Source organism: Anomaloglossus baeobatrachus, unplaced genomic scaffold, assembly GCF_048569485.1.
Source record: "Anomaloglossus baeobatrachus isolate aAnoBae1 unplaced genomic scaffold, aAnoBae1.hap1 Scaffold_3939, whole genome shotgun sequence".
Lineage (NCBI taxonomy): Eukaryota > Metazoa > Chordata > Amphibia > Anura > Aromobatidae > Anomaloglossus > Anomaloglossus baeobatrachus.
In genome coordinates, this window is record NW_027443278.1 from 22,124 (window position 1) to 44,322 (window position 22,199).

A 22,199-nucleotide genomic window follows, 5' to 3' on the forward strand; every position below is an offset into this window, starting at 1 on the left:
GGGTGCCACTCGAGGCCCAAACCAATTCTGGTTATCGCTTCTCGGCCTTTTGGCTAAGATCAAGTGTAGTATCTGTTCTTATCAGTTTAATATCTGATACGTCCCCTATCTGGGGACCATATATTAAATGGATTTTTAGAACAGGGAGATGGAAAAAGAGCTTGCTCTGTCCACTCCACGCATTGACCTGGTATTGCAGTACCTCCAGGAACGGTGCACCCCTTCTTAACCCAGTTTCCAAAAGCAGAACTCAATTCACCTGATTCATATTAGCCCGATTTAATGAATTGGAAGAAAGCATACGTCTTCATATGCACCTCAATTTGGCCCATTCACTTTTCACACTTCCTCCTTTTGTTTTTTATCTTTCACACTTTTGACTTTCTTTATTCATCCAAATAGCAAACTCATCACCACTCAACCTGACCAACTCGGCTATGTCCCCGTGCTGCAGTTCTCTGTCTTATCTAGATCATTTGCAATTGAATGGAATAGATCCCTTTTGGACAAAGTGGATTCACCTGCTGCTGCAGTGACCACAGGTGTGATAACATCTAGAATTGGCATCTGGTGCGATCTCTCCGCTTCCACTCCAAAGAAAGTTACCTGTTTATTCCTATCATGCATTGGTTTTTGGGGTTTTCTTTGAGTAATGATGATCTCTTTAGTAGTCTGTTGGCGCCCTCTCCTGGAGGAATAGTTTGCTTGCTCTTGGACATTCTAAAAGAGAGGTCATGATAGACATTGAGCTTCTGAGCTCAATTGGGGACAGTCATGGGTGATGAATGTTTGCAACCTACTGCGAAGCCTCATACCGCAATATAAGGAACGTCAAATACTAAGAAAGGGCGGCCTATGAAAGAATTACTACTTTCAATAAGTACACTTAAACGGCTAATTGGGAATAGAAAAACTGTAAAAAGCCCTCTGAGAAAGCCCCCCTCTAACCTTTGATAGTAAGCTTTTCTGTAGTCTGCCTGTTGATGTATTTTCCGTTTGAACTGTGCACAACATGAAGAGACGGAACACTGGCGGCTTGTCACAATGCCCCCCGATGACATCACAATAGCGCTGCTGCCTAGAAAACAAGCTGCGCAGAAGAAGTTGTTCTTTGGGTGGGAGGGTGGGCTAGTGGAAGGAGGGGGCAATCTCTTTTTTTCCCGGGTGGTAGGGGGATGACAGGAGAAGGGAAGCGGGTGGTGAGAAAGGTACAGAGGGCAGGGTTTGGGGGCTGGGAAGGAAAGGGAAAAGATTAGGGTTTGGGGATGATGAAAGGGCTTTCTACGGGTAAGGATGGCAAAGGGTGGCAGTGACGGAAAGTCAGGCAACCTGTCCTGTCCGTCTTTTTGTATCGTGAATTGGAAAGACTGCAAGGGGGAGGGGAGTTGCTTGCGCCCTAAAGGAGGAGTTATTCAGATTCATTGCAGTGGGCGGCGGCTGCAAAACGCACCATTCTTCTTGTTTTGGCTCTGCAAAGCAGCCTTTTCAAGGGTTGGCTTGGGTGACAAAATGTCTTGTGTAGGCGTGGGTTTGTCTCCCTCTCGCTCTCTCTCCCTAAGATGTGTCCGGCATAGGCCAGGGTGCCACTCGAGGCCCAAACCAATTCTGGTTATCGCTTCTCGGCCTTTTGGCTAAGATCAAGTGTAGTATCTGTTCTTATCAGTTTAATATCTGATACGTCCCCTATCTGGGGACCATATATTAAATGGATTTTTAGAACAGGGAGATGGAAAAAGAGCTTGCTCTGTCCACTCCACGCATTGACCTGGTATTGCAGTACCTCCAGGAACGGTGCACCCCTTCTTAACCCAGTTTCCAAAAGCAGAACTCAATTCACCTGATTCATATTAGCCCGATTTAATGAATTGGAAGAAAGCATACGTCTTCATATGCACCTCAATTTGGCCCATTCACTTTTCACACTTCCTCCTTTTGTTTTTTATCTTTCACACTTTTGACTTTCTTTATTCATCCAAATAGCAAACTCATCACCACTCAACCTGACCAACTCGGCTATGTCCCCGTGCTGCAGTTCTCTGTCTTATCTAGATCATTTGCAATTGAATGGAATAGATCCCTTTTGGACAAAGTGGATTCACCTGCTGCTGCAGTGACCACAGGTGTGATAACATCTAGAATTGGCATCTGGTGCGATCTCTCCGCTTCCACTCCAAAGAAAGTTACCTGTTTATTCCTATCATGCATTGGTTTTTGGGGTTTTCTTTGAGTAATGATGATCTCTTTAGTAGTCTGTTGGCGCCCTCTCCTGGAGGAATAGTTTGCTTGCTCTTGGACATTCTAAAAGAGAGGTCATGATAGACATTGAGCTTCTGAGCTCAATTGGGGACAGTCATGGGTGATGAATGTTTGCAACCTACTGCGAAGCCTCATACCGCAATATAAGGAACGTCAAATACTAAGAAAGGGCGGCCTATGAAAGAATTACTACTTTCAATAAGTACACTTAAACGGCTAATTGGGAATAGAAAAACTGTAAAAAGCCCTCTGAGAAAGCCCCCCTCTAACCTTTGATAGTAAGCTTTTCTGTAGTCTGCCTGTTGATGTATTTTCCGTTTGAACTGTGCACAACATGAAGAGACGGAACACTGGCGGCTTGTCACAATGCCCCCCGATGACATCACAATAGCGCTGCTGCCTAGAAAACAAGCTGCGCAGAAGAAGTTGTTCTTTGGGTGGGAGGGTGGGCTAGTGGAAGGAGGGGGCAATCTCTTTTTTTCCCGGGTGGTAGGGGGATGACAGGAGAAGGGAAGCGGGTGGTGAGAAAGGTACAGAGGGCAGGGTTTGGGGGCTGGGAAGGAAAGGGAAAAGATTAGGGTTTGGGGATGATGAAAGGGCTTTCTACGGGTAAGGATGGCAAAGGGTGGCAGTGACGGAAAGTCAGGCAACCTGTCCTGTCCGTCTTTTTGTATCGTGAATTGGAAAGACTGCAAGGGGGAGGGGAGTTGCTTGCGCCCTAAAGGAGGAGTTATTCAGATTCATTGCAGTGGGCGGCGGCTGCAAAACGCACCATTCTTCTTGTTTTGGCTCTGCAAAGCAGCCTTTTCAAGGGTTGGCTTGGGTGACAAAATGTCTTGTGTAGGCGTGGGTTTGTCTCCCTCTCGCTCTCTCTCCCTAAGATGTGTCCGGCATAGGCCAGGGTGCCACTCGAGGCCCAAACCAATTCTGGTTATCGCTTCTCGGCCTTTTGGCTAAGATCAAGTGTAGTATCTGTTCTTATCAGTTTAATATCTGATACGTCCCCTATCTGGGGACCATATATTAAATGGATTTTTAGAACAGGGAGATGGAAAAAGAGCTTGCTCTGTCCACTCCACGCATTGACCTGGTATTGCAGTACCTCCAGGAACGGTGCACCCCTTCTTAACCCAGTTTCCAAAAGCAGAACTCAATTCACCTGATTCATATTAGCCCGATTTAATGAATTGGAAGAAAGCATACGTCTTCATATGCACCTCAATTTGGCCCATTCACTTTTCACACTTCCTCCTTTTGTTTTTTATCTTTCACACTTTTGACTTTCTTTATTCATCCAAATAGCAAACTCATCACCACTCAACCTGACCAACTCGGCTATGTCCCCGTGCTGCAGTTCTCTGTCTTATCTAGATCATTTGCAATTGAATGGAATAGATCCCTTTTGGACAAAGTGGATTCACCTGCTGCTGCAGTGACCACAGGTGTGATAACATCTAGAATTGGCATCTGGTGCGATCTCTCCGCTTCCACTCCAAAGAAAGTTACCTGTTTATTCCTATCATGCATTGGTTTTTGGGGTTTTCTTTGAGTAATGATGATCTCTTTAGTAGTCTGTTGGCGCCCTCTCCTGGAGGAATAGTTTGCTTGCTCTTGGACATTCTAAAAGAGAGGTCATGATAGACATTGAGCTTCTGAGCTCAATTGGGGACAGTCATGGGTGATGAATGTTTGCAACCTACTGCGAAGCCTCATACCGCAATATAAGGAACGTCAAATACTAAGAAAGGGCGGCCTATGAAAGAATTACTACTTTCAATAAGTACACTTAAACGGCTAATTGGGAATAGAAAAACTGTAAAAAGCCCTCTGAGAAAGCCCCCCTCTAACCTTTGATAGTAAGCTTTTCTGTAGTCTGCCTGTTGATGTATTTTCCGTTTGAACTGTGCACAACATGAAGAGACGGAACACTGGCGGCTTGTCACAATGCCCCCCGATGACATCACAATAGCGCTGCTGCCTAGAAAACAAGCTGCGCAGAAGAAGTTGTTCTTTGGGTGGGAGGGTGGGCTAGTGGAAGGAGGGGGCAATCTCTTTTTTTCCCGGGTGGTAGGGGGATGACAGGAGAAGGGAAGCGGGTGGTGAGAAAGGTACAGAGGGCAGGGTTTGGGGGCTGGGAAGGAAAGGGAAAAGATTAGGGTTTGGGGATGATGAAAGGGCTTTCTACGGGTAAGGATGGCAAAGGGTGGCAGTGACGGAAAGTCAGGCAACCTGTCCTGTCCGTCTTTTTGTATCGTGAATTGGAAAGACTGCAAGGGGGAGGGGAGTTGCTTGCGCCCTAAAGGAGGAGTTATTCAGATTCATTGCAGTGGGCGGCGGCTGCAAAACGCACCATTCTTCTTGTTTTGGCTCTGCAAAGCAGCCTTTTCAAGGGTTGGCTTGGGTGACAAAATGTCTTGTGTAGGCGTGGGTTTGTCTCCCTCTCGCTCTCTCTCCCTAAGATGTGTCCGGCATAGGCCAGGGTGCCACTCGAGGCCCAAACCAATTCTGGTTATCGCTTCTCGGCCTTTTGGCTAAGATCAAGTGTAGTCCCTTCATTGGGTTTGCCTTGGTCTTGGCTGGGAGGGGCCCGGGCTTGCACAACTGCCGGCCTCGGGGATTGTTGCGCCTTTTGGTGCTTACGTCCCCTTTTGGCTGGTGGTTCCTGGGCTCGGGAGGTGATCACCCAGGCACTGCGCTTTTGTGTGGTGGCCTGCTGGCCTTCGGGGCTACCTTGATTCTGAAAATTGCGGATGAAATCTCATCTGTTCTTATCAGTTTAATATCTGATACGTCCCCTATCTGGGGACCATATATTAAATGGATTTTTAGAACAGGGAGATGGAAAAAGAGCTTGCTCTGTCCACTCCACGCATTGACCTGGTATTGCAGTACCTCCAGGAACGGTGCACCCCTTCTTAACCCAGTTTCCAAAAGCAGAACTCAATTCACCTGATTCATATTAGCCCGATTTAATGAATTGGAAGAAAGCATACGTCTTCATATGCACCTCAATTTGGCCCATTCACTTTTCACACTTCCTCCTTTTGTTTTTTATCTTTCACACTTTTGACTTTCTTTATTCATCCAAATAGCAAACTCATCACCACTCAACCTGACCAACTCGGCTATGTCCCCGTGCTGCAGTTCTCTGTCTTATCTAGATCATTTGCAATTGAATGGAATAGATCCCTTTTGGACAAAGTGGATTCACCTGCTGCTGCAGTGACCACAGGTGTGATAACATCTAGAATTGGCATCTGGTGCGATCTCTCCGCTTCCACTCCAAAGAAAGTTACCTGTTTATTCCTATCATGCATTGGTTTTTGGGGTTTTCTTTGAGTAATGATGATCTCTTTAGTAGTCTGTTGGCGCCCTCTCCTGGAGGAATAGTTTGCTTGCTCTTGGACATTCTAAAAGAGAGGTCATGATAGACATTGAGCTTCTGAGCTCAATTGGGGACAGTCATGGGTGATGAATGTTTGCAACCTACTGCGAAGCCTCATACCGCAATATAAGGAACGTCAAATACTAAGAAAGGGCGGCCTATGAAAGAATTACTACTTTCAATAAGTACACTTAAACGGCTAATTGGGAATAGAAAAACTGTAAAAAGCTCTCTGAGAAAGCCCCCCTCTAACCTTTGATAGTAAGCTTTTCTGTAGTCTGCCTGTTGATGTATTTTCCGTTTGAACTGTGCACAACATGAAGAGACGGAACACTGGCGGCTTGTCACAATGCCCCCCGATGACATCACAATAGCGCTGCTGCCTAGAAAACAAGCTGCGCAGAAGAAGTTGTTCTTTGGGTGGGAGGGTGGGCTAGTGGAAGGAGGGGGCAATCTCTTTTTTTCCCGGGTGGTAGGGGGATGACAGGAGAAGGGAAGCGGGTGGTGAGAAAGGTACAGAGGGCAGGGTTTGGGGGCTGGGAAGGAAAGGGAAAAGATTAGGGTTTGGGGATGATGAAAGGGCTTTCTACGGGTAAGGATGGCAAAGGGTGGCAGTGACGGAAAGTCAGGCAACCTGTCCTGTCCGTCTTTTTGTATCGTGAATTGGAAAGACTGCAAGGGGGAGGGGAGTTGCTTGCGCCCTAAAGGAGGAGTTATTCAGATTCATTGCAGTGGGCGGCGGCTGCAAAACGCACCATTCTTCTTGTTTTGGCTCTGCAAAGCAGCCTTTTCAAGGGTTGGCTTGGGTGACAAAATGTCTTGTGTAGGCGTGGGTTTGTCTCCCTCTCGCTCTCTCTCCCTAAGATGTGTCCGGCATAGGCCAGGGTGCCACTCGAGGCCCAAACCAATTCTGGTTATCGCTTCTCGGCCTTTTGGCTAAGATCAAGTGTAGTATCTGTTCTTATCAGTTTAATATCTGATACGTCCCCTATCTGGGGACCATATATTAAATGGATTTTTAGAACAGGGAGATGGAAAAAGAGCTTGCTCTGTCCACTCCACGCATTGACCTGGTATTGCAGTACCTCCAGGAACGGTGCACCCCTTCTTAACCCAGTTTCCAAAAGCAGAACTCAATTCACCTGATTCATATTAGCCCGATTTAATGAATTGGAAGAAAGCATACGTCTTCATATGCACCTCAATTTGGCCCATTCACTTTTCACACTTCCTCCTTTTGTTTTTTATCTTTCACACTTTTGACTTTCTTTATTCATCCAAATAGCAAACTCATCACCACTCAACCTGACCAACTCGGCTATGTCCCCGTGCTGCAGTTCTCTGTCTTATCTAGATCATTTGCAATTGAATGGAATAGATCCCTTTTGGACAAAGTGGATTCACCTGCTGCTGCAGTGACCACAGGTGTGATAACATCTAGAATTGGCATCTGGTGCGATCTCTCCGCTTCCACTCCAAAGAAAGTTACCTGTTTATTCCTATCATGCATTGGTTTTTGGGGTTTTCTTTGAGTAATGATGATCTCTTTAGTAGTCTGTTGGCGCCCTCTCCTGGAGGAATAGTTTGCTTGCTCTTGGACATTCTAAAAGAGAGGTCATGATAGACATTGAGCTTCTGAGCTCAATTGGGGACAGTCATGGGTGATGAATGTTTGCAACCTACTGCGAAGCCTCATACCGCAATATAAGGAACGTCAAATACTAAGAAAGGGCGGCCTATGAAAGAATTACTACTTTCAATAAGTACACTTAAACGGCTAATTGGGAATAGAAAAACTGTAAAAAGCCCTCTGAGAAAGCCCCCCTCTAACCTTTGATAGTAAGCTTTTCTGTAGTCTGCCTGTTGATGTATTTTCCGTTTGAACTGTGCACAACATGAAGAGACGGAACACTGGCGGCTTGTCACAATGCCCCCCGATGACATCACAATAGCGCTGCTGCCTAGAAAACAAGCTGCGCAGAAGAAGTTGTTCTTTGGGTGGGAGGGTGGGCTAGTGGAAGGAGGGGGCAATCTCTTTTTTTCCCGGGTGGTAGGGGGATGACAGGAGAAGGGAAGCGGGTGGTGAGAAAGGTACAGAGGGCAGGGTTTGGGGGCTGGGAAGGAAAGGGAAAAGATTAGGGTTTGGGGATGATGAAAGGGCTTTCTACGGGTAAGGATGGCAAAGGGTGGCAGTGACGGAAAGTCAGGCAACCTGTCCTGTCCGTCTTTTTGTATCGTGAATTGGAAAGACTGCAAGGGGGAGGGGAGTTGCTTGCGCCCTAAAGGAGGAGTTATTCAGATTCATTGCAGTGGGCGGCGGCTGCAAAACGCACCATTCTTCTTGTTTTGGCTCTGCAAAGCAGCCTTTTCAAGGGTTGGCTTGGGTGACAAAATGTCTTGTGTAGGCGTGGGTTTGTCTCCCTCTCGCTCTCTCTCCCTAAGATGTGTCCGGCATAGGCCAGGGTGCCACTCGAGGCCCAAACCAATTCTGGTTATCGCTTCTCGGCCTTTTGGCTAAGATCAAGTGTAGTATCTGTTCTTATCAGAACAAACTGAGCTAGCTACACTTGACGAGATACGATCAGGGAGACGAGCTCCGAAGCCCAGCCGAGACCGGAAGAGGGAGATCGGACGGAAGAAGAGCTTGGCAGAAAGAAGCAAGAAGACGAAGCCTCGGAGAAGACTTGGGGAGACCAGAGGAACTTCGAGGAGGAACACAGCGGGAGAAGACACCCGGAGAAGAATCCAAGATCCAGCTCCGGGAACTCAAGCAGGAACCAGCCATGGCAAGCAAGCCAGAGAAGGCAGCCAAGAAGGCTCAGGACCCAGGGACCTCCAGGAAGGCTCATCCAGAGGCTTCTTCGGCCCAAGAGGCCCCTACCTCCGACGCCAGCCAGCCGGAGGGAGCCCGGACGCTGCCTGAAAAGGCTCCAACCCTGGAGCCTTGGATGCGGCAGACGGTCGCCCTGAAGCTAAAGGCGGTGGATGGTAGGTTGCCGGACATGTCCAGCGACGTGTTCTGCAAGAAGATGATTCTGGATCAGGGCTTCTCCAGGGCGGAAACCCTGAGTGTCCAGACCTTCATGACTGGCATTTTTCTGGTAACCTTTGCCACGGTGAATGCCTGCAGGAGATACTGGGAGGCGATGAACGCAGCGATGCCGGACTCCCCTTTTCATTCTTTTTTAGGATCCTGTCCTATACAGAGGGATGAAAAGAGGATCACGGTCTCCATGCGGAACCCGCACACCCCAGGAAGAGACATCTCCACGTTCCTGGGACGTCTCTGCACAGTGGTGAGGGAGCCATCCCACATCCTTAACGGCAACGGATTCTGGACGGGTAAGTGGTCAGTAACCGTTCGACTCTACAGGGAACCAGCATCCGAGGATGGTCTCCAGCACCTGCCCCCGACATTCTCTCTGGGAAACTCCTTTGGTCTCATCTACTACCCGGACATGCCACACAACTGCAGGAAATGTGGCGGGAAAGGGCATTCGATGAAGACCTGCAAGGAGGACGCCTGCAGGGTTTGCCGGGTGACGGGACACAGCTCCAAGGACTGCCCAAAGAAGAAGACTTGCAACCTATGTGGACAGGTGGACCACCTTTACAAGGACTGCCCACAGCGGGAGAAATCCTGGGCAAGGGTTGCCGCGGCGACCCAGTATCGGGTAGTCACAGCTTCGTCGACCAAGGCAGCTACGACCAAGGCCACAGAGGCCAAGGACAAGGCGGCCAAGAACCCGGCGACCGTGGCTCCAGCCGATGCCCCAGCAGCCACGGAGTCCAGGAAAAAGAAGGGTAAGAAAACTGTTGCCCCCTCCCTGGTCCCCCCCCCTGTCACCCCTGTCCAAACCCCTCCCCCCCCGGCCAACCCTACTGAGGATTCCACTACCTCCACCTCATTCCCCTACTCCTCAGTTGGTCTCCTCACCCCCCCCCCAAAGCCCACTCTCCCTCCCCAGACCATGAGAGCAGAGGGCCTCAGCACTCTTGCACTTTTCACCGAGGAGGATTTTCCAGCTCTTGTCTCCTCAGGTACAGGCCAAAGGAAAAGGAAGGTGGAAGATAGTCCTGTCGCAGAACCTTCCAAGCTGTTCATTGTGGACCTCAATCCACCCCAGGAAGAGGAGGATGGCCTCCTCCCAGAACCGGACGTGTTGGAGCAGATGGTGGAGTCCCTTGTGGCCGAAGAAGAAATGGAGGAGTCGGAAGCCACTGAGGCACCATCCCTGCTCGATCAGCTAGAAGAAGAGGGTCTGCTGGAGATACCCTTACCAGCAGGTGCCAAAGAGGAAGAACCGCCCGACCGGAGTGGTAACTAAGGCACACCGCCTGCTCTAACTTTCTCTTTCCTCCAATGACTGCTAACATTAACATCTTTTCCATTAATGTTAGGAGCATCAGAGACAAGTTCCGACGTCAGACAATTTTTGCGTTCCTTAACACTCAGTCTAGTGATGTATTTTTCCTGCAGGAATGCTCCCTTCCCTCCTCTAGGTCCTTCAACCATCTGGCCAGGGAGTGGACCCATGGCCCATCCTACTGGTCTGGCGGGGGCGACTGTAGGTCCGCGGGGGTCGCCGTGCTGATCAGGGGAAGCGCCTTCACATTGGACTCTGTTCAGGAAATCGTCTGCGGCAGGTTACTGCTCGTGGATGGCACCTGGGCGGGAGAACCTGTCAGGTTCATCAATGTGTATGCTTCTCCTGTGAAGAGCGATCGACTGGAGCTCCTCCAAGCCCTGCGCCCTCAGCTCGCTACCGCCAGGACGGTAGTGATGGCCGGGGATTTCAACTGCCCGATTGAGGAGGATGGACGCAGTTCTGGAACGGCTGCCAAGTTGGACGTCACATCCAAACTGCTCATTGAGATGGTGACCGAAGCCTCTCTTGTGGACGTTGTTGGCTCCATCGGACACGGATCTGTGAACTATTCATGGTGCCGATCCGATGGCTCGCTGCGTTCCAGGATTGACTTTGTGTTTACCTCTCGGGCGGTTGGGCGGAGTGGGCACTCGATGGTCCCCTGCTTCTTCTCTGACCACAGAGCCATTCACTTTCAAGGTGTGCTGGGCCATGGCTTCCCCATTGGCCCGGGCTCCTGGAAGCTGAACTGCTCTCTGCTGGAAAAGGGTGAGATTCTGGAGGAGCTTAGAGCTGCCTACTCCACGTGGCGGGCCTACAAGGCGGGCTTCCAGTCTGTTTCTGACTGGTGGGAATACGTTAAACTCGAGTTCCGTTTCTTCTTTCAGGCAAAGAGTCAACAACAGGCGTGTCTGAAGAGGAGGGACTTCAGGAGACTCCAGCGTGAGCTGCGTTCCCTGCAGGACCTTCTTCGATGCGGCTGGGACGTGAGAGAGGAGCTGGAGGAGACTAAGAGGAGCCTGAAAAGGCACTTCGAGGAGGAGTCCGAGCGAATTGTCTTCCGTTCCAAAGTGGAGAACCTGGAGAAGGGTGAGAAATGTAACTCGTTCTTTTTCAGGAAACTCCACGCCGGTCACACGCCCATGAATGAACTACGAGACGAGAGTGGAAGCATGCGACGCGGGAAAGAGAATGTGATGAAGGTCGTCAGCGACTTCTACAGCGAACTCTACGCCCGCAAGACTACTGACCCCGAGGCCGCCGATAAGTTCCTGTCAGGTATCACTAACCATCTTGACCCTGCAGACGCGGCGGCCATGGACGTTCCTCTGACGGTGGACGAGCTGCTCTCGGCCGCCAAATCCTTTAGTTCTGGCAGGACACCGGGCAGTGACGGCCTCCCAGCAGAGCTCTATGTAGCGCTGGGAGACCTAATCTGTCCGGACCTGTTAGGGCTGTATGAGGAGATGGTGGTGGAGGGCAGAATGCCTCCATCTCTGAGGGAAGGAATGGTCACGATCCTGTACAAGCGTAAAGGAGAGAGGTGCGACCTGAAGAATTGGCGTCCCATCACCCTTCTGAATGTCGACTACAAGATCCTGGCCAAGACGATGGCAACGAGACTGAAGACGGTTATCGGACGGATCATCCACCCGGATCAGACCTGCGGCATCCCCGGACGTCGCATCGCAGACAGCCTGGCTCTCATGCGGGACACGGTCGAGTACATCAAAGCCCGCCGGGTGCACGCAGCCCTGATCTCGTTGGATCAGGAAAAGGCCTTCGACCGTGTTTCCCATGAGTTCCTGGGCAAAGCTCTGCACAGGTTAGGTTTGGGTAACATGTTTTGTTTGTATGTCCAACTAATGTATTTTGATATTCACAGCTCGGTGTTGGTAAACGGCTGGAAGACTGACCCCTTCCCGGTCCTCTCAGGGGTCAGACAAGGCTGTCCTCTGTCACCTCTTCTTTTTGTTTGTGTTATAGAACTCTTTGCAGAGGCTATCCGGCGGAATGGAGAGATCAGAGGGATCACCGCACCAGGACCAGAACGCTTCGAGGTCAAGTGCTCGCTCTACATGGACGACGTGACCGTCTTCTGCGCGGACCGGCGCTCAGTCGACACCCTCGTCCAGACCTGTGAGACCTTCGGACGGGCTTCGGGAGCCAAAGTCAACTGCGGGAAGTCGGAAGCCATGCTCTTCGGGGACTGGCAGCCGGCCTCTTCCGCCCCCTTCCCTTTCAGCATCCAGCCGGATTTCATCAAGGTTCTTGGAGTCTGGTTCGGGAAGGAAGGAGCAGCCCTCAAGTCCTGGGAGGAACGCTTGACCAAGATCACCCAACGGATCGGTCTGTGGAGCCTCAGACGCCTCACCTGTGAGGGCAAAGCACTGGTCCTGCGTAACGAGGTACTGCCCGTGCTGCAGTACACGGCCCAGGCCTGGCCCCCCCTTGCCACCGTGTGCAGGGCCATTACCAGGACGGTGTTTCGTTTTGTCTGGGGATCCAAGATGGACAGAGTAAAGCGGAGCATCATGTACAAGGATCCTCGCAAGGGTGGGAAGGGCGTACCCGATATCCCCACCCTCCTGCGATCCTCCTTCGTATGTGACTGCGTTCGCCGAACTCTGCGAGTCAAGAGAGGTTCCGCGGGTGGGTCCATGTCTCGCTTCTTCCTGCTCCCCCTTTGGAGACGGTTAGGCTGGGACAAGTGGGACAGCTCCTTCCCCTACAACTGGACGGCGCCATGGTTCTACGGAGACGTGGTTCGGTTTGTGAGGGAACACCAACTGGAGGGACTCAAGCCTGATTTGTGGAAGCCAAAGACTATCCACAAACTCATCAGAGCCAAGGACGAAATGGAGAACATTCCAGGACTTCATCACGACACACTGGAGACTGTTTGGACAAACGTGTCATCGGCTGGATTGACCAACGGGCACAAGGACTTGTCATGGATGGCGATACAGGGCGGACTGCCCGTCCGGTCATTCATGCACGCCCGGAACCTGTGCAAAACCCGGTACTGCCCAAGGTGCCCCTTCGTGGAGGAAACATCGCTGCACGCCTTTTGGGACTGCCGTTTCGCACAGCGCCTGTTGGTTGCCCTGGAGGATGACCTGAGGAACTCCGTCCCCAGAGGGAGCCTATCGTACCATTCCGTACTTTATGGACTCTTCCCTGGGACTCACACCGTTGGAGCCATCCAGGAGGCTTGGCGCCTTATGAACTGCTTTAAGGACGCTATTTGGGTCGCCAGGAACCGGCTCATCTTGAAGAGGGAGAGGATGTCTATCCAGGATTGCCGCAGGCTGATCCACAGCCTGCTCAGAGACTATTCCATCATGGACAGTCCGGACGACAGCGCCGAGGAGGAGGTTTAGACCTCTTCCATGCCCCCTCCCTCCTTTTCCCGTTATGTGCGTCTTTCAATAAAGCTTCGGGCCTGTGATTTCCCCACCCTATCCCCATTTTCCCCTACCCCCATCCCCCAATCGCCGGTTCGTCGTTATTTATTGTCTAACTTTTTCTTTCAGCTTGAGTGTTATGGATAAGCATAGGAGCGTGATGTATAGTTTAGTGCGTCGTACTCTATGGCTATGTAAGAAGGATTGTATATTTCTGTGTGTACGGGGCTGCGGCACTGTACACGGTTTGTTACCTTTTTGTGAGTAGTGCATGATAATAAAGATGCTGTTAAATCAAAAAAATCTGTTCTTATCAGTTTAATATCTGATACGTCCCCTATCTGGGGACCATATATTAAATGGATTTTTAGAACAGGGAGATGGAAAAAGAGCTTGCTCTGTCCACTCCACGCATTGACCTGGTATTGCAGTACCTCCAGGACCGGTGCACCCCTTCTTAACCCAGTTTCCAAAAGCAGAACTCAATTCACCTGATTCATATTAGCCCGATTTAATGAATTGGAAGAAAGCATACGTCTTCATATGCACCTCAATTTGGCCCATTCACTTTTCACACTTCCTCCTTTTGTTTTTTATCTTTCACACTTTTGACTTTCTTTATTCATCCAAATAGCAAACTCATCACCACTCAACCTGACCAACTCGGCTATGTCCCCGTGCTGCAGTTCTCTGTCTTATCTAGATCATTTGCAATTGAATGGAATAGATCCCTTTTGGACAAAGTGGATTCACCTGCTGCTGCAGTGACCACAGGTGTGATAACATCTAGAATTGGCATCTGGTGCGATCTCTCCGCTTCCACTCCAAAGAAAGTTACCTGTTTATTCCTATCATGCATTGGTTTTTGGGGTTTTCTTTGAGTAATGATGATCTCTTTAGTAGTCTGTTGGCGCCCTCTCCTGGAGGAATAGTTTGCTTGCTCTTGGACATTCTAAAAGAGAGGTCATGATAGACATTGAGCTTCTGAGCTCAATTGGGGACAGTCATGGGTGATGAATGTTTGCAACCTACTGCGAAGCCTCATACCGCAATATAAGGAACGTCAAATACTAAGAAAGGGCGGCCTATGAAAGAATTACTACTTTCAATAAGTACACTTAAACGGCTAATTGGGAATAGAAAAACTGTAAAAAGCCCTCTGAGAAAGCCCCCCTCTAACCTTTGATAGTAAGCTTTTCTGTAGTCTGCCTGTTGATGTATTTTCCGTTTGAACTGTGCACAACATGAAGAGACGGAACACTGGCGGCTTGTCACAATGCCCCCCGATGACATCACAATAGCGCTGCTGCCTAGAAAACAAGCTGCGCAGAAGAAGTTGTTCTTTGGGTGGGAGGGTGGGCTAGTGGAAGGAGGGGGCAATCTCTTTTTTTCCCGGGTGGTAGGGGGATGACAGGAGAAGGGAAGCGGGTGGTGAGAAAGGTACAGAGGGCAGGGTTTGGGGGCTGGGAAGGAAAGGGAAAAGATTAGGGTTTGGGGATGATGAAAGGGCTTTCTACGGGTAAGGATGGCAAAGGGTGGCAGTGACGGAAAGTCAGGCAACCTGTCCTGTCCGTCTTTTTGTATCGTGAATTGGAAAGACTGCAAGGGGGAGGGGAGTTGCTTGCGCCCTAAAGGAGGAGTTATTCAGATTCATTGCAGTGGGCGGCGGCTGCAAAACGCACCATTCTTCTTGTTTTGGCTCTGCAAAGCAGCCTTTTCAAGGGTTGGCTTGGGTGACAAAATGTCTTGTGTAGGCGTGGGTTTGTCTCCCTCTCGCTCTCTCTCCCTAAGATGTGTCCGGCATAGGCCAGGGTGCCACTCGAGGCCCAAACCAATTCTGGTTATCGCTTCTCGGCCTTTTGGCTAAGATCAAGTGTAGTATCTGTTCTTATCAGTTTAATATCTGATACGTCCCCTATCTGGGGACCATATATTAAATGGATTTTTAGAACAGGGAGATGGAAAAAGAGCTTGCTCTGTCCACTCCACGCATTGACCTGGTATTGCAGTACCTCCAGGAACGGTGCACCCCTTCTTAACCCAGTTTCCAAAAGCAGAACTCAATTCACCTGATTCATATTAGCCCGATTTAATGAATTGGAAGAAAGCATACGTCTTCATATGCACCTCAATTTGGCCCATTCACTTTTCACACTTCCTCCTTTTGTTTTTTATCTTTCACACTTTTGACTTTCTTTATTCATCCAAATAGCAAACTCATCACCACTCAACCTGACCAACTCGGCTATGTCCCCGTGCTGCAGTTCTCTGTCTTATCTAGATCATTTGCAATTGAATGGAATAGATCCCTTTTGGACAAAGTGGATTCACCTGCTGCTGCAGTGACCACAGGTGTGATAACATCTAGAATTGGCATCTGGTGCGATCTCTCCGCTTCCACTCCAAAGAAAGTTACCTGTTTATTCCTATCATGCATTGGTTTTTGGGGTTTTCTTTGAGTAATGATGATCTCTTTAGTAGTCTGTTGGCGCCCTCTCCTGGAGGAATAGTTTGCTTGCTCTTGGACATTCTAAAAGAGAGGTCATGATAGACATTGAGCTTCTGAGCTCAATTGGGGACAGTCATGGGTGATGAATGTTTGCAACCTACTGCGAAGCCTCATACCGCAATATAAGGAACGTCAAATACTAAGAAAGGGCGGCCTATGAAAGAATTACTACTTTCAATAAGTACACTTAAACGGCTAATTGGGAATAGAAAAACTGTAAAAAGCCCTCTGAGAAAGCCCCCCTCTAACCTTTGATAGTAAGCTTTTCTGTAGTCTGCCTGTTGATGTATTTTCCGTTTGAACTGTGCACAACATGAAGAGACGGAACACTGGCGGCTTGTCACAATGCCCCCCGATGACATCACAATAGCGCTGCTGCCTAGAAAACAAGCTGCGCAGAAGAAGTTGTTCTTTGGGTGGGAGGGTGGGCTAGTGGAAGGAGGGGGCAATCTCTTTTTTTCCCGGGTGGTAGGGGGATGACAGGAGAAGGGAAGCGGGTGGTGAGAAAGGTACAGAGGGCAGGGTTTGGGGGCTGGGAAGGAAAGGGAAAAGATTAGGGTTTGGGGATGATGAAAGGGCTTTCTACGGGTAAGGATGGCAAAGGGTGGCAGTGACGGAAAGTCAGGCAACCTGTCCTGTCCGTCTTTTTGTATCGTGAATTGGAAAGACTGCAAGGGGGAGGGGAGTTGCTTGCGCCCTAAAGGAGGAGTTATTCAGATTCATTGCAGTGGGCGGCGGCTGCAAAACGCACCATTCTTCTTGTTTTGGCTCTGCAAAGCAGCCTTTTCAAGGGTTGGCTTGGGTGACAAAATGTCTTGTGTAGGCGTGGGTTTGTCTCCCTCTCGCTCTCTCTCCCTAAGATGTGTCCGGCATAGGCCAGGGTGCCACTCGAGGCCCAAACCAATTCTGGTTATCGCTTCTCGGCCTTTTGGCTAAGATCAAGTGTAGTATCTGTTCTTATCAGTTTAATATCTGATACGTCCCCTATCTGGGGACCATATATTAAATGGATTTTTAGAACAGGGAGATGGAAAAAGAGCTTGCTCTGTCCACTCCACGCATTGACCTGGTATTGCAGTACCTCCAGGAACGGTGCACCCCTTCTTAACCCAGTTTCCAAAAGCAGAACTCAATTCACCTGATTCATATTAGCCCGATTTAATGAATTGGAAGAAAGCATACGTCTTCATATGCACCTCAATTTGGCCCATTCACTTTTCACACTTCCTCCTTTTGTTTTTTATCTTTCACACTTTTGACTTTCTTTATTCATCCAAATAGCAAACTCATCACCACTCAACCTGACCAACTCGGCTATGTCCCCGTGCTGCAGTTCTCTGTCTTATCTAGATCATTTGCAATTGAATGGAATAGATCCCTTTTGGACAAAGTGGATTCACCTGCTGCTGCAGTGACCACAGGTGTGATAACATCTAGAATTGGCATCTGGTGCGATCTCTCCGCTTCCACTCCAAAGAAAGTTACCTGTTTATTCCTATCATGCATTGGTTTTTGGGGTTTTCTTTGAGTAATGATGATCTCTTTAGTAGTCTGTTGGCGCCCTCTCCTGGAGGAATAGTTTGCTTGCTCTTGGACATTCTAAAAGAGAGGTCATGATAGACATTGAGCTTCTGAGCTCAATTGGGGACAGTCATGGGTGATGAATGTTTGCAACCTACTGCGAAGCCTCATACCGCAATATAAGGAACGTCAAATACTAAGAAAGGGCGGCCTATGAAAGAATTACTACTTTCAATAAGTACACTTAAACGGCTAATTGGGAATAGAAAAACTGTAAAAAGCCCTCTGAGAAAGCCCCCCTCTAACCTTTGATAGTAAGCTTTTCTGTAGTCTGCCTGTTGATGTATTTTCCGTTTGAACTGTGCACAACATGAAGAGACGGAACACTGGCGGCTTGTCACAATGCCCCCCGATGACATCACAATAGCGCTGCTGCCTAGAAAACAAGCTGCGCAGAAGAAGTTGTTCTTTGGGTGGGAGGGTGGGCTAGTGGAAGGAGGGGGCAATCTCTTTTTTTCCCGGGTGGTAGGGGGATGACAGGAGAAGGGAAGCGGGTGGTGAGAAAGGTACAGAGGGCAGGGTTTGGGGGCTGGGAAGGAAAGGGAAAAGATTAGGGTTTGGGGATGATGAAAGGGCTTTCTACGGGTAAGGATGGCAAAGGGTGGCAGTGACGGAAAGTCAGGCAACCTGTCCTGTCCGTCTTTTTGTATCGTGAATTGGAAAGACTGCAAGGGGGAGGGGAGTTGCTTGCGCCCTAAAGGAGGAGTTATTCAGATTCATTGCAGTGGGCGGCGGCTGCAAAACGCACCATTCTTCTTGTTTTGGCTCTGCAAAGCAGCCTTTTCAAGGGTTGGCTTGGGTGACAAAATGTCTTGTGTAGGCGTGGGTTTGTCTCCCTCTCGCTCTCTCTCCCTAAGATGTGTCCGGCATAGGCCAGGGTGCCACTCGAGGCCCAAACCAATTCTGGTTATCGCTTCTCGGCCTTTTGGCTAAGATCAAGTGTAGTATCTGTTCTTATCAGTTTAATATCTGATACGTCCCCTATCTGGGGACCATATATTAAATGGATTTTTAGAACAGGGAGATGGAAAAAGAGCTTGCTCTGTCCACTCCACGCATTGACCTGGTATTGCAGTACCTCCAGGAACGGTGCACCCCTTCTTAACCCAGTTTCCAAAAGCAGAACTCAATTCACCTGATTCATATTAGCCCGATTTAATGAATTGGAAGAAAGCATACGTCTTCATATGCACCTCAATTTGGCCCATTCACTTTTCACACTTCCTCCTTTTGTTTTTTATCTTTCACACTTTTGACTTTCTTTATTCATCCAAATAGCAAACTCATCACCACTCAACCTGACCAACTCGGCTATGTCCCCGTGCTGCAGTTCTCTGTCTTATCTAGATCATTTGCAATTGAATGGAATAGATCCCTTTTGGACAAAGTGGATTCACCTGCTGCTGCAGTGACCACAGGTGTGATAACATCTAGAATTGGCATCTGGTGCGATCTCTCCGCTTCCACTCCAAAGAAAGTTACCTGTTTATTCCTATCATGCATTGGTTTTTGGGGTTTTCTTTGAGTAATGATGATCTCTTTAGTAGTCTGTTGGCGCCCTCTCCTGGAGGAATAGTTTGCTTGCTCTTGGACATTCTAAAAGAGAGGTCATGATAGACATTGAGCTTCTGAGCTCAATTGGGGACAGTCATGGGTGATGAATGTTTGCAACCTACTGCGAAGCCTCATACCGCAATATAAGGAACGTCAAATACTAAGAAAGGGCGGCCTATGAAAGAATTACTACTTTCAATAAGTACACTTAAACGGCTAATTGGGAATAGAAAAACTGTAAAAAGCCCTCTGAGAAAGCCCCCCTCTAACCTTTGATAGTAAGCTTTTCTGTAGTCTGCCTGTTGATGTATTTTCCGTTTGAACTGTGCACAACATGAAGAGACGGAACACTGGCGGCTTGTCACAATGCCCCCCGATGACATCACAATAGCGCTGCTGCCTAGAAAACAAGCTGCGCAGAAGAAGTTGTTCTTTGGGTGGGAGGGTGGGCTAGTGGAAGGAGGGGGCAATCTCTTTTTTTCCCGGGTGGTAGGGGGATGACAGGAGAAGGGAAGCGGGTGGTGAGAAAGGTACAGAGGGCAGGGTTTGGGGGCTGGGAAGGAAAGGGAAAAGATTAGGGTTTGGGGATGATGAAAGGGCTTTCTACGGGTAAGGATGGCAAAGGGTGGCAGTGACGGAAAGTCAGGCAACCTGTCCTGTCCGTCTTTTTGTATCGTGAATTGGAAAGACTGCAAGGGGGAGGGGAGTTGCTTGCGCCCTAAAGGAGGAGTTATTCAGATTCATTGCAGTGGGCGGCGGCTGCAAAACGCACCATTCTTCTTGTTTTGGCTCTGCAAAGCAGCCTTTTCAAGGGTTGGCTTGGGTGACAAAATGTCTTGTGTAGGCGTGGGTTTGTCTCCCTCTCGCTCTCTCTCCCTAAGATGTGTCCGGCATAGGCCAGGGTGCCACTCGAGGCCCAAACCAATTCTGGTTATCGCTTCTCGGCCTTTTGGCTAAGATCAAGTGTAGTATCTGTTCTTATCAGTTTAATATCTGATACGTCCCCTATCTGGGGACCATATATTAAATGGATTTTTAGAACAGGGAGATGGAAAAAGAGCTTGCTCTGTCCACTCCACGCATTGACCTGGTATTGCAGTACCTCCAGGAACGGTGCACCCCTTCTTAACCCAGTTTCCAAAAGCAGAACTCAATTCACCTGATTCATATTAGCCCGATTTAATGAATTGGAAGAAAGCATACGTCTTCATATGCACCTCAATTTGGCCCATTCACTTTTCACACTTCCTCCTTTTGTTTTTTATCTTTCACACTTTTGACTTTCTTTATTCATCCAAATAGCAAACTCATCACCACTCAACCTGACCAACTCGGCTATGTCCCCGTGCTGCAGTTCTCTGTCTTATCTAGATCATTTGCAATTGAATGGAATAGATCCCTTTTGGACAAAGTGGATTCACCTGCTGCTGCAGTGACCACAGGTGTGATAACATCTAGAATTGGCATCTGGTGCGATCTCTCCGCTTCCACTCCAAAGAAAGTTACCTGTTTATTCCTATCATGCATTGGTTTTTGGGGTTTTCTTTGAGTAATGATGATCTCTTTAGTAGTCTGTTGGCGCCCTCTCCTGGAGGAATAGTTTGCTTGCTCTTGGACATTCTAAAAGAGAGGTCATGATAGACATTGAGCTTCTGAGCTCAATTGGGGACAGTCATGGGTGATGAATGTTTGCAACCTACTGCGAAGCCTCATACCGCAATATAAGGAACGTCAAATACTAAGAAAGGGCGGCCTATGAAAGAATTACTACTTTCAATAAGTACACTTAAACGGCTAATTGGGAATAGAAAAACTGTAAAAAGCCCTCTGAGAAAGCCCCCCTCTAACCTTTGATAGTAAGCTTTTCTGTAGTCTGCCTGTTGATGTATTTTCCGTTTGAACTGTGCACAACATGAAGAGACGGAACACTGGCGGCTTGTCACAATGCCCCCCGATGACATCACAATAGCGCTGCTGCCTAGAAAACAAGCTGCGCAGAAGAAGTTGTTCTTTGGGTGGGAGGGTGGGCTAGTGGAAGGAGGGGGCAATCTCTTTTTTTCCCGGGTGGTAGGGGGATGACAGGAGAAGGGAAGCGGGTGGTGAGAAAGGTACAGAGGGCAGGGTTTGGGGGCTGGGAAGGAAAGGGAAAAGATTAGGGTTTGGGGATGATGAAAGGGCTTTCTACGGGTAAGGATGGCAAAGGGTGGCAGTGACGGAAAGTCAGGCAACCTGTCCTGTCCGTCTTTTTGTATCGTGAATTGGAAAGACTGCAAGGGGGAGGGGAGTTGCTTGCGCCCTAAAGGAGGAGTTATTCAGATTCATTGCAGTGGGCGGCGGCTGCAAAACGCACCATTCTTCTTGTTTTGGCTCTGCAAAGCAGCCTTTTCAAGGGTTGGCTTGGGTGACAAAATGTCTTGTGTAGGCGTGGGTTTGTCTCCCTCTCGCTCTCTCTCCCTAAGATGTGTCCGGCATAGGCCAGGGTGCCACTCGAGGCCCAAACCAATTCTGGTTATCGCTTCTCGGCCTTTTGGCTAAGATCAAGTGTAGTATCTGTTCTTATCAGTTTAATATCTGATACGTCCCCTATCTGGGGACCATATATTAAATGGATTTTTAGAACAGGGAGATGGAAAAAGAGCTTGCTCTGTCCACTCCACGCATTGACCTGGTATTGCAGTACCTCCAGGAACGGTGCACCCCTTCTTAACCCAGTTTCCAAAAGCAGAACTCAATTCACCTGATTCATATTAGCCCGATTTAATGAATTGGAAGAAAGCATACGTCTTCATATGCACCTCAATTTGGCCCATTCACTTTTCACACTTCCTCCTTTTGTTTTTTATCTTTCACACTTTTGACTTTCTTTATTCATCCAAATAGCAAACTCATCACCACTCAACCTGACCAACTCGGCTATGTCCCCGTGCTGCAGTTCTCTGTCTTATCTAGATCATTTGCAATTGAATGGAATAGATCCCTTTTGGACAAAGTGGATTCACCTGCTGCTGCAGTGACCACAGGTGTGATAACATCTAGAATTGGCATCTGGTGCGATCTCTCCGCTTCCACTCCAAAGAAAGTTACCTGTTTATTCCTATCATGCATTGGTTTTTGGGGTTTTCTTTGAGTAATGATGA

At 48.8% G+C, this 22,199-nt stretch overlaps 10 non-coding genes and 2 pseudogenes across 10 annotated transcripts; all 12 read left to right on the plus strand.

Moving 5' to 3' along the window:
• Positions 1 to 33: 33 nt before the first annotated feature.
• LOC142276218 (U2 spliceosomal RNA) lies at positions 34 to 224 on the plus strand. The gene has a single exon (XR_012739718.1). It is a non-coding gene; the product is annotated as a U2 spliceosomal RNA (small nuclear RNA).
• A 1,387-nt stretch (positions 225 to 1,611) lies between these two features.
• Positions 1,612 to 1,802, plus strand: LOC142276220 (U2 spliceosomal RNA). Its single transcript, XR_012739719.1, has one exon. It is a non-coding gene; the product is annotated as a U2 spliceosomal RNA (small nuclear RNA).
• A 1,387-nt stretch (positions 1,803 to 3,189) lies between these two features.
• On the plus strand, positions 3,190 to 3,380 carry LOC142276221 (U2 spliceosomal RNA). Its single transcript, XR_012739720.1, has one exon. It is a non-coding gene; the product is annotated as a U2 spliceosomal RNA (small nuclear RNA).
• Positions 3,381 to 4,986: 1,606 nt separating this feature from the next.
• LOC142276238 (U2 spliceosomal RNA) lies at positions 4,987 to 5,170 on the plus strand. Its single transcript, XR_012739735.1, has one exon. It is a non-coding gene; the product is annotated as a U2 spliceosomal RNA (small nuclear RNA).
• A 1,387-nt stretch (positions 5,171 to 6,557) lies between these two features.
• On the plus strand, positions 6,558 to 6,748 carry LOC142276222 (U2 spliceosomal RNA). The gene has a single exon (XR_012739721.1). It is a non-coding gene; the product is annotated as a U2 spliceosomal RNA (small nuclear RNA).
• Positions 6,749 to 8,135: 1,387 nt separating this feature from the next.
• On the plus strand, positions 8,136 to 8,225 carry LOC142276244 (U2 spliceosomal RNA; annotated as a pseudogene).
• Positions 8,226 to 13,668: 5,443 nt separating this feature from the next.
• On the plus strand, positions 13,669 to 13,874 carry LOC142276234 (U2 spliceosomal RNA; annotated as a pseudogene).
• A 1,387-nt stretch (positions 13,875 to 15,261) lies between these two features.
• LOC142276223 (U2 spliceosomal RNA) lies at positions 15,262 to 15,452 on the plus strand. Its single transcript, XR_012739722.1, has one exon. It is a non-coding gene; the product is annotated as a U2 spliceosomal RNA (small nuclear RNA).
• Positions 15,453 to 16,839: 1,387 nt separating this feature from the next.
• Positions 16,840 to 17,030, plus strand: LOC142276224 (U2 spliceosomal RNA). The gene has a single exon (XR_012739723.1). It is a non-coding gene; the product is annotated as a U2 spliceosomal RNA (small nuclear RNA).
• Positions 17,031 to 18,417: 1,387 nt separating this feature from the next.
• On the plus strand, positions 18,418 to 18,608 carry LOC142276225 (U2 spliceosomal RNA). Its single transcript, XR_012739724.1, has one exon. It is a non-coding gene; the product is annotated as a U2 spliceosomal RNA (small nuclear RNA).
• A 1,387-nt stretch (positions 18,609 to 19,995) lies between these two features.
• LOC142276226 (U2 spliceosomal RNA) lies at positions 19,996 to 20,186 on the plus strand. The gene has a single exon (XR_012739725.1). It is a non-coding gene; the product is annotated as a U2 spliceosomal RNA (small nuclear RNA).
• A 1,387-nt stretch (positions 20,187 to 21,573) lies between these two features.
• LOC142276227 (U2 spliceosomal RNA) lies at positions 21,574 to 21,764 on the plus strand. Its single transcript, XR_012739726.1, has one exon. It is a non-coding gene; the product is annotated as a U2 spliceosomal RNA (small nuclear RNA).
• Positions 21,765 to 22,199: the final 435 nt, after the last annotated feature.